Source organism: Cupressus sempervirens, chromosome 6 (genome assembly GCF_028749045.1).
Source record: "Cupressus sempervirens isolate cs-2001-9-10 chromosome 6, ASM2874904v1, whole genome shotgun sequence".
NCBI classification, from domain to species: Eukaryota; Viridiplantae; Streptophyta; class Pinopsida; order Cupressales; family Cupressaceae; genus Cupressus; species Cupressus sempervirens.
In genome coordinates this window covers 509,542,273-509,553,733 of record NC_143123.1, presented here as the reverse complement: position 1 = coordinate 509,553,733, position 11,461 = coordinate 509,542,273, and positions in this window count along the sequence as shown.

Here is an 11,461-nt window from a genome sequence, read left to right as displayed (position 1 = left end):
CAACACTAACAGGGAAGGCAAAAAAAATTGCATATCAAGGTCGTACAACCTCTAGCATGCATTTTGATGCGATTATTTGCAAAAGAAATTTTAAAAAATCTTTAAAAAGTGTTATAAAAAAAAGCTTGCGGTATTAGAAATATCGCACCACTGTAGAGGGTGGAGCAACCACTACTCACTCTCTCATGTAGCCCACACACCACCATCCTTGCACCTATGCCTGACCTTTGCTCGTTGTGCCTCCAGTCCACTGCCTCTGTTGGGTCGCAATTGCACTGCCAGTGTCTCTACCAGTAAGCACTGCCACTACCACTCCTCCACCTGAGCACCACCACTGGGCACCTCTACCCCTCCCTATCCAACCTGTGGTCTCGTGGGGGGTGCCCTTGGCAAGTATTTTGGCATTTTTCAATTTTTTTCCCTTTTAGAGGTCATGTTAGTGTTTTTCTATAACTTGAGCATATGGGGATATTTTTCAATCTAAAAGAAGCGTTGGAAAGATGATTCAGAGACAGAGATAATGGTATAGGTATTTATTGGATTTTTTTTCATTTTAATACCTATTTTTGTGCTTAAAGTTTGATGATTTCTTCTATCTTTTGGGGGCGTAACTAGTTCGTTATAGCTTTATTTTCGACCTAGAAAAAGCATAAAAAATCTCTTCTTGAGTATACGAGATTCTCTACTATTTTAATTAGTGTTTCTCAAAGGAACATGTGATTCTCAAACTAAAGTCTTTTTTCTCTCTTCTTGTTTACGTATTTCTTCTAGCAATTGGGGTTCAATTTTTTGTATTATGGGGGTGTTTTGTATTATTGTTTCTATTATTTACATCAGCAAACTAGAACTATTTTTAAAAAAATCCAACACCCTCTCAAACAATGGTTAAGACCTCTTCTTGTCTAGAACTTCTGACCCCTCATAACTATCACACATGGAAAACCTTGATGACATAGCTTCTCTGTTCAAAAGGGTTGTGGTCTTGTTTAGATATAGTGCAACCAGTTTTATAGAGACCTTTTGAGGTCATGCAACATAGGAACAAGATGGATGAGGCAACGGGGTTTACTACTATATAGATATCCAATAGTTTGTAGTTTCATCTTGATGGGTGCAATACCCCTCTAGCTATGTGGACTAAGCTTGATGGCTTCTTTGGTACCATGAATGAGTTTAGGGCACTTTAGATTGAGGCAAAGCTTACCTCTCTTGTACCAAATTATTTTCCATCCATTAAGATTTTTTTTATGAAGTCTAAACAACAGAGATCTTTATTGTAGGGTTATGGAAAAACCAAGACTAATACTAAGTGCATTTACATAATTCTTTCTATGCTTCATGGAAATTTTTAGATTTTTGCTTCTACCTTCTATTCCACCAAAGATGCTTTGGGTAATAGATTTACCATGCCATCCTTTGAGGTTTTTTGTGATCATTTGAATCGAGAGAAAGCTAAGCTCTCTCATTTGGATTCTCTCATAGGCTCACAAACTTATGCATTAGTGGTTCGACTATCTTCTGGGATGAAGGAGAAAACATAAAAATCACATTCTACAAAGTCTCAGATTGATTGTAGATCTCATAGTTCATCAAGGCCACCTCCTCCTAAGGGGGGTAAACCAAAGCCAAAAAGATCAAAGTGTTCTTATTGTAATAAGCTTAGTCATGATGAGTTATATTTCTATGAGAAGAAGTGAGATGGCTATGCCAAACTAGTTTCAAATTTGACAACTCTCCTTCAGAAGAGCAAAATTGATATTCCTTCTTCTTTTTACAAATCTTCATCATCATCTTCATTTCACTCAAATGGTAAAGATATAGGAAAGGGTCATACGCTATGTGAAACTACTATTCCACCCTCTTCTAGATGGTTACTAGATTTAGGTGCTTCACACCATACGACATCTTCTCAGGATTTGTTCTCTTCTTTTGAGGCTTCTCCTACTCCATGTATTTTGATGGGAAACACCACTGTTATGACTATATGTGGGAAAGGTTCTATTGGCATTGATGATGGTACATTCCATGATGCACTTTTTGTTCCATCTTTGTCCTCTAACCTTCTGTCTATTTATCATATTACACACAGTGGGACAAGGAAGATAGTTGGGTTTGCACAAGATTCAGTGCACATCAAAGATAGTCAGACATACAATATTATTACTACAAAGATTTTTAATTACTCTTCCTGCTTATACTCTTTTTCTCATTCTGGTCCATCATCTCCACTATCAGAGACTCCCTCTCCTTCTTTACAAGAGATTACTGAGGTGAAGTCAAGTTGCTTGAACTTATATGTTTTTCCTGAGACTAGTGTTGTGACTTCTACACCTCCATCTCCTATTTAGATTTCATCTATCATATAGGATTACTCTTTAGTATTGCCTACCATTGTAGCTCTAGTCATTGAGACACCTACTATAGTTGTTGAGGATATATTAGAGGATACGCATCTCCTCTCAGATGATAGATTGAACACACCTGTTATCTTAACTCCATTGGTGATTTTGTTTTAGGATCCTCATGCATTTTCCTTTGACCATTAGCTAGGACTTCCAACTTTACCTTACATTTAGGAGTTTTATCATCCTTGTCCACTGTTTTTGTTTTCTTCAAATTGGAGCCACATTGGTATGTTCATCGATATAGGAGTTGTGTCATTCTAGGGGGGGCTATGGAGTCTCAAGCTTCTATCATGGGGGCTTTCATTGTACTTATGGTCTTGAGAGAGTCCCTTGAGATGTTTCATTTGTGCTTCCTTTTCTATCTCTTTTTGGAGTACGATTTTTCCCACTACATTTTTTGTATTTCTTCATTTCATAGAGATTTGATTGTGATTGGGTATGTCATTAGGCCTTGTTTCTAGGTCAGCATTGTAGTTTCCTTGCACCGTTGCTCATCTTAAGGGGGGATGTTATAGTAAAAGGTTGATTTAATTTAATTTATTAAATTACCTTTACTCCCTTCTTAAGATTTCCCTTTATGCTCTTGCATTTCTATTTAATTATTAATTATTAATTATCAAATGTCATTTACCTCTTAGAGTTTCTCTTTTAGGTTTTTGATCTCCTTCATAAGGATTGATCGATTGTAGATTTATTCATTTTTTTTTGCACACGTAAATTTAATCTTCTTTCTTATTGAGAAAACCTTTCTTACTTCCTTGTAATAGGTTATTTGCATGCAGGAATCCATGGATCTATGAATTTGTTCATCATCAAATTCTAAAACTTTTGGTGGTGTGTTAATTGTGAGTTGTTCTTATTGTTGGAGATATTGTTGGTAATTTTCTCTCATTTATGAAAATTATTTATTTGTTGGTTATTATTCTTTTGACACTTGACATTTAGTTTGGAAGAGGTTTTCTTTCAGTGATGTATTTCTTTGATTTCAATACTTGATTTATACTTTGTATCTTTGTCGACTTTAGCATGCAGTGTTGGATTTTGTTGAGTGTTCTTTAACTTTGATTATATTTCTTTATCAATATTTTATGTACCTTTGAGGTAGATTTGGCTATTGGCATTGATGTTGGATGTTCATTGATGTAGTTGTATCTTTATCATTCTTGTTCTTATCTTGGAGATATATGTTTAGAAGTTGTATCTATGTATCTTCTATTTTGAGATCCTATGGTTTGATTTATTGTATTTGATGTAATTTTATTTATTATTACATATTGTATGATTTGTGTAGTGGATGTTGTTATCTTTATGTTCTTTATCATATTAGTTGCATTTATGTATTTTCTTATGAGATTATGTATTTGTTATTTCTTTATGATCAAGAACATTGTACTCAAGACATAAACTAATTAACATAAAATCCTTAACATGACTCAACGTGAAGGAACCCTTGAGGAATGAAATATGTATTTTATTTGAATATGTCTAAACTATGTGTATGTGTATATTGCTTATACATTGTTACCTTGATATTGTTCAATTTTTTTTTAAAATAGTTCAGTAAAATTTGTAATATATGTTATGTTGTTTTCTCTTAGGTTCCTAAGTGGGGTGTTACACATTCAACTATAAAACATAAAAAGAAAGGGGCTAAGATATAGAGATAAAAAAACAAGGAACGTGATCTATATAAACTAATTGAACCTATTATTTTTTATTCACTAGATACATGCATAATAATTAGTGATATTAGAAATAAGTGGTATCAAATATTGTAATTCCTAGAAGAATTGAGAAGGAAAGACAAATGTTTTGAATTTATGACCAGTAACATAACAAGGAAAATTACAAAGGAAAATAAAAAACCAACAAATGACTTCAATATTTGGGATATGACTTGGAGGAATAATGATGGATGTTGCAAGAATATGGAGATATGCGATATTTAGAATGCTCTTTTCATGAAAATTAGATAAGTTTGAAAGAATTTCTTTGTGTTTAAATTCATTATGGATAGGGAATTTACATAGGGGAAAGAGTAATATGATCTCATTGAGGCAATTGAATCCCAATATGGTTTAGAACCACAAGGGAGTCTTGGGTATTCCTTGAGTAGCGTTGGGTGACAATTTATATTCCTTTCTTTCTCAACAAAAATTGACTCTCCTTGCCCAAGGTAGGAAAACAAAGAGTCATTAACAGATTAGGAAACTTTTTTTTTCTCCTCATTAGCTTGCCTCTGAATTTTAGAGATACAACTCCCTCCTAGTGGATGTGCAATGAATTTTTTTTTGGGTTCCTACTTATAATTGGGGGTATGCTCTTAACTAGAGAGCAGGAGAGGCTTTATCCAGATTTCTTGTAACTACAAAAAAAACTAGGCAAAACTTAGAGATTTTTGGCCCAATTAATCTCACAATTGTGAAAGTGACTAGATCGCCTTTCAACACATAAAATAATTTACTTCCTAGTCCTAAATTCATCTATAACTACTGGATGCAATGTCAATTTAATCCTAAATACAAACATAGAGGAAACAAATATGCAATTGAACCTAAGTGGCTCTCTAACCAATTGAACCCATTAGCCCAACCATTGTTAAATTAACAATTCCCTAGCTCATTCACACCCAAATTCCCAAACGCAAGTGCAATGTAGTTCAGTAGGGGAGAAGAAAATGTAGGAAAATAAAGTAACACATAGATTACAAGAACCATTAAGATTAACAATTCTAGTTTCAAGCAAGAATCAAATTTTTGATTCTCACATAGTAATCACAGTTATAGGGGGAAAACTTGCACCAAAATTTGTTGATCCTTTATTGATTATTAAAATTTACATATATAGGCCCTATCTTTGGTCATTACAAAATATTACATTTGAGAAGGTGGGAGGGAGGGAGGGAGGGAGGGAGGGGGGGGAGGGAGGGAGAGAGAGAGAGGAATAGAAAAGGAATGACACATGCCATTCATAACAAAGCGATCATTAATTTGGAGGAGTTGGAGTGTTTGATATTCCACTGTCTTTTGGCCTGATAGCTTCTAGATTTAACTTGTGATTTTCCATTTCCCCAATGATGGCTACTAGATCATTTGGATTTGGGTCGGACACGTTATCTGATCTAACTAGCCAATAATCCTAATCTGCAACTAACGCTTCTGCTATGTCTACCTTCTTCTGCAATTTTTTGGATATGTTTGATAATGCTCCATCCAAGGTAGTTAGGAAATGCAAATATAAAGGTTAGAACTTGCTTGATCATACCATCTCATCAACAAATTCCTGGTAATCCTTTCTCATGTAATTCAAGTCCATGACTTCACCACACTTGTTAATATGGGACTATGTATGTAGCTCTCAGAGATAGAAATGGACCACATACTCTACCTTCTTTATTAATTCATATACCTTCTTTTTTTGTTTCTTGGCCTTAACCATGCTTTCTCTCTGGAATTCAAGAGACATCATCTAGTGGGAAAGTGGCTCATTTCCATCTTTTAGAATGCTTGAACTAATGGCACTTTCCTTCTTTATAGTGATGATTTCAAGGTGACAGAGTCCTTGTTACTGTTAATGGTGCTCTTCAAATCATCAATTCTAATACACAAAGAACCCAACTTGTCTATTAAGGTAAATCCTCTTGTCTTGATGTCCTCAATCCACTCTCTATTGATTTTCCTAAAGTGTCTTTCTTCCTGTAGCTTGGCCAAAAGAGCCTTGCTCTCCTCTACAGATGGATAAAAAGTCCACAAGTCTAATGACTCTCTCACTTCACTTACCAGTGGTGCAAACATCTTTCTAATATATTATGAAAACTCCTTATTCATTGCCTTGCGCTGGGCTTTAGAAATCTTTAACTCATCTAGCTCATCATCATTTTGATCACCATTCAAGAATCTCTACATTAGGCACCTTGAATCATGTTGTGATGAGCCCATGTCACACTGTTGGACACTAAAATCTGAGGGGCCAAGATTCACTAGATTTTCCTCTTTCTAGGCCTAGACGATCTCCACAACATAACTTTCAGTGTTTTCATCCTTTACCAAGGCCACCAACATCAAGATCTTCATCATCTTCTTTAAAGTTAGATCCCACTTAACTATTTGCACAATTAGGTCCTCAGGAGGTGCATTATCCTCCATTCTTTTCATTTTCCACTACAACATACTCTCTAACTAGGACTTAGATCAAAGCACGTTTAGTGAAGACTGGAGTGTTGTGACATCAAATAGCTTCCTCGTTACTAGAGGGGTAGTTGTCTTCATGATGAAAAATTAAAAAAATAAGAGTCTTAGTAGAAGAAACCACATCCTAGATATTACCTTCTGTTGATAGTACCCAAGGGGTTTGTTGAGGTGGAGCTCCTTAATCTTGATCATTGCCACCATCTCCTTGATCTAATCCTTCATAACCATCCAAATTTATCACTAGGATAGAGGAATTGTGGTACTTTGGTTTTTAAATTTTGCCTTCTCTTCATTCCTTGATGCCCTTGTCTCCCTCCTTTTGTGATTTTCTGGTGGAGCCTATCATTGGAAATGTCATGCCTCTGAAAGTTGGTATAATTGGAACATTGTCCTTTTGGTATTGATCTCCTCCCTCACCACCACCTCCTCCAATCATCTATGATGGTCCTATTGAATTAGTGGTAGTTGTAGTGATAGTGCTTGAGGAAGTGGTAGGGATGGACTGTGTTGGCTGAGAGCTTGATGGCAAACCACCTATCCTCTTTATCTAAGATTAGGTAAACTCAACTCACTTATTTGTTCTTTCGATGAATCCTTAGCTTCTCCAAATTTTTGATTGTGGGGCTAGTGGAAGGAGCCAAGTTGATAGGCGTGTCTTTGACCTAGTTCAAATATGTAGAAGACCACATATTTTTTCCATTGTCTTCAATCCCTTCTACATTAGCATTTATGCCATACAACTTAACTTGTTGAATGATCATCCTTGAGAAACATCTTTCTCAGCTCTCTAGCTCATCTGTACTATTGACCTAATAATCTTCTAAGGTAGGGACATTCTTGAACGACAGACCCAACTATAAGTTGTCTTTGATATAGTCCACTAGGTCAAACTTGAGCTTGAGGACTTTGTATGATGCAAGCTTCCATCTCTCCTCAAATTTCTTCACCTTGTCCTTTGCATTTGACCAAGAAGAATATGAGTAAGCCCCTACTACAATTGGGAAAGGAATTCCTACCTTCTTCATGCTTGAATAGAGCTCATTTACCTCCAAAGTTTGCATAGACGTCTCCACAAGAACAATCTAGTCATCCAGATATATTAGTAGCCTCCTAGGGAAGTCATCAAATTGTACAATTCTAATGTAAAAGAAGGCTAGAAACTAGATGAAAAAAGCATCCAAATTGAAGCATTGTTGGGATTGCCTCGAGAGAAAATTGGCATTTTGGGAACCCTTGTAGCATTTTACAAATCCTCATGGAAAACACATCATTAACCCTCACAAAATTTACATAACTTTTGTGTGATTTCATGCACAGGTAGAAATCATAAATGTGTATGTCTTTGTCAAACTCCTCTACATGTGGCAATCCAAGCCACAACTAGATGGTTCCTAGATTTTAGACAAGTAGGAGGACATGTAAAACTCATTTTGGGCCTTAGCACTCTCGATCCAACTAGAGAGATTATCACTCATGATCTAGGTTGAATCCACATGCTCACTCTCTACACATACCACATGCACTAGATAAAAGTAATGCTCCAAAAAATTGAGCAAGTCTTCACTACCTTTCAATCAGTTTAGAAGAACCATGATGTCAATGATTTCCCTTTTCAAATTTGCATCATACAAGGTCTTTGATACTTTTTTCTTGTTTCTCTAAGGGGTCTAGAACCAAGTTACAATAATATCCCCTCTACATAGAGTCTTCTTCTCGTTAAACATGGAGGCAAAGTTCCAAAAGTCCTCATTTTATACCTCACTCTCTAGCAGTCAGAAACTAGTTCGTAATGTGTTTCAGCCAAGTGTAAGCAAAACCTCATCTCTAGGCATCTTTATCTATTTTATGTTAAGATCATAGTGTGATATGCATTCCACAATGAGTTTTCACACTTAAACTGATACTAGAAATCCCACCACTTCAACTAGACCACTTTCCTTCAACCTTGCAGTAATCAGATGAATTGGGTATGCTTGTAATCTTTGATATAGATCCCCATATTGTAAATTTTTAATGAGGTATCACTCAATTTTTTTAGAGTATAGTTGTTACCATTTAAGATATCATGAAAAATAAACTTCACAACCATGGTAGCTTTATAGCAGAGAATAATTAATGAAATACTAATTTCAAAAATAGTTGTTAGAATAAGATAACAAATTATGCTAGGGGAAATATTTCTTTATAGATCCTTTGCTTTTTATCATTGGTTGGAAATCCTTTCAATATGATTTTCATTAAGTTTCGACATGCTTATGGACTCAACAATTAGATTTTGCATTAATGTTGGGCTTAACGAGTAGAAAATGACATCATACATGCCTTCTATATAGCCCTTTGCTTTTCATAAAATTTGATCTTACGAAAATGCACCACTTTCGAGTGGGGAAGAAAAAATATACTTTTTTGACATAAGAATTTGGCCAAGGCACAAAAACCTATGTTGGACCCAACTTTCAACTTCTGATTGAGAACACATTACTTCTGGTGTTTGAGAAGGTTCTTTTACTTCTTTCTCGAACTCGTATTATACTTAGCCTTTTCTTCTTTTTGAGACTCCTTAGAAATAGGTTATCCTTGAGCTCTTCTTTCTTTAAGTACTCTACTTCAACCTTCTTTATCTTTTGGAAACTTTGAAAGAGGTAGTTTATGAGCAGGCCTTGCTTTGGGTACTTAGTAATTTTTGCACTTCAGAAAATTGGGGAGATGCAAGCGCAAAATTCTTCTTTATGTGAGAGTCCTTAGGATTAACTTCTCCTCGAACACTACACTCTTAACAAAGCCTCTACTTTATATTCCTTCTAGTTTCAAACTTGCATTTAGCTGCGGGAGCAATTCTTCCTTCTTTCGAGAACTCCTTGAGGATGCTTCATGGGAAATAGCGTAGTAGAGGAAACTCTAAACACCAATTTTCTTTAGAGAATATTGTGGACTTAAGAAGCTTCTTGTCATCAAGGGGAAGCCTAGACACTTTAAGGGAGAAAATATTATTATAACCAAGCAACATACAAGAGCACCTAACTTAATGATTTCTTGCACAAATAAAGCAAATAGAGTACCCATGCATTGTGATCCTAAAAACTTTACTAAAGGGAGAAGAGGCTCTCGATGAAAAGCAACTCCTAACCAAACCTGACTATGGACTTAATCAATTTTTGAGCATGTATTTGGAAACTAAGGGGAAATCTTAAAAAGGGACACAAAAAATGGGGCAATTTCTATCTTTGACTAGGGGACTTAGACATGCAAGTGCCTATGTAAGGGACCTAGCATCTCTGGTTTTGCAAAAGGACGGTAAAACATACACAAAAACAAGGAAGGGGAAACACACAACACAAAATAAAGCAAGTAGAAAGAAAAGTAGAAGGAAAACCTAAGCTACCTATGTACAATGCAGGGGTTATTTGTTTTCATTTAAGATATGGTAGAGCTTTGAGTCTTAAACATTGTAGGACAATGGCAAGACCATACCAGATGGGTATGCCAACCTGAAAGAGTTGTGCTTGCTTGTCTGATGTATCTTGAAGGGCCCTTTCAAAAGCTTTCAAACTTAGAATTTATACCTTTTAGCTCTTGCCTCTTATCCCACAATAGAAAAATATCTCCTTCCATAAACTTGTAGGGTCATACCTTCTTGTCAAAGATTTTTTTCACAAACAACTAATGCTATGCAATCTTGTCAACCAAATTTTTCTTTCTCTTCTTCTAGCTTTGATAAGTACATAATTCTTTTCTCTAAGCTATCTTAGAAAATATCATCCTCCACTATGGTTTGCAACTTGCACACTGATAACTCTAGGGGGAGTAATAGATTAGCCTCTGTCCCATACACCAACTTGAATGACAAAATCTTGATGGCTCATTTTGGAGTTACCATGTTTGCCAAAAGGGCCTCATGTAGCTTCTTGTGCCAGTTCTTCTGGTTGTTAGAGATGAGCTTCTTCATGATGTTTACTAAGTTTTTATTTCTTAATTCTACTTGGTCATTTCCTTGTGGGAATTAATCTGAGAAATGGCTCAAGTGGATGCCATAGTTGTAGCAAAATTCCACAATCTCCACTGAAGAGAAATACGATGCATTATCCATTACCAACTTCAATGAAATGCCAAATGTTACAAAAATGTTTTATTTTAATAACTCATAGACTACCTCATATGTGGTCTTCTTTTTTGTCTTCACTTCCACCCAATTCATGAAGTAATCTATTGCAATGATGATGTATGTATGGTCCGCATTGGAGTGAGGGTTGATGAGATTGATGAAGTCTAACCCCCATTGTTGGAATGGACCTTCGATCGCCACTGGCTTCAATGGAAAGGTAACCAACTACAATTTTCTAGAGATCCTTTTACACTTCTTGCATTATGCCACCCATATGTATGCATCCTTGAACATCTCGAGCCAATGGTAACAATGCCTTAGAATCTTGAAGGTCATGACTGAAGAGGAGTAGTGCCTACCACAAGCTTCATCGTAAAATGCTTGGATAAACTTCTCTTGTTGTAGTTTATCCACACATCTAAGAAATACACCATCACTTGCCTTCTTGTACAATTAATCTTCCCATAACACATACTTAGTCACTTTTGTTCTCAGGTCTCTTATCTCCTTATCGGTAAGACTACTCAAACATTCTCCATATGTTAAGAATTAATCAATATTTAAGAGTTGGGTTTTTCAAACTCACCATTAGAACCTTAGGTTCAGTGTCACAGTCCTCTGCTTGATTTTTTATAATCACCCTGTAAAGCCCATTTCCCTGAACTAAACTCTTCGAGTTGATTTTCATGTCATACTCTTGAACCTTAAAAATCCAAATGCCTCTATTATTGCATCCAACTTCTTGTTGTGTGAGAATAATCTTC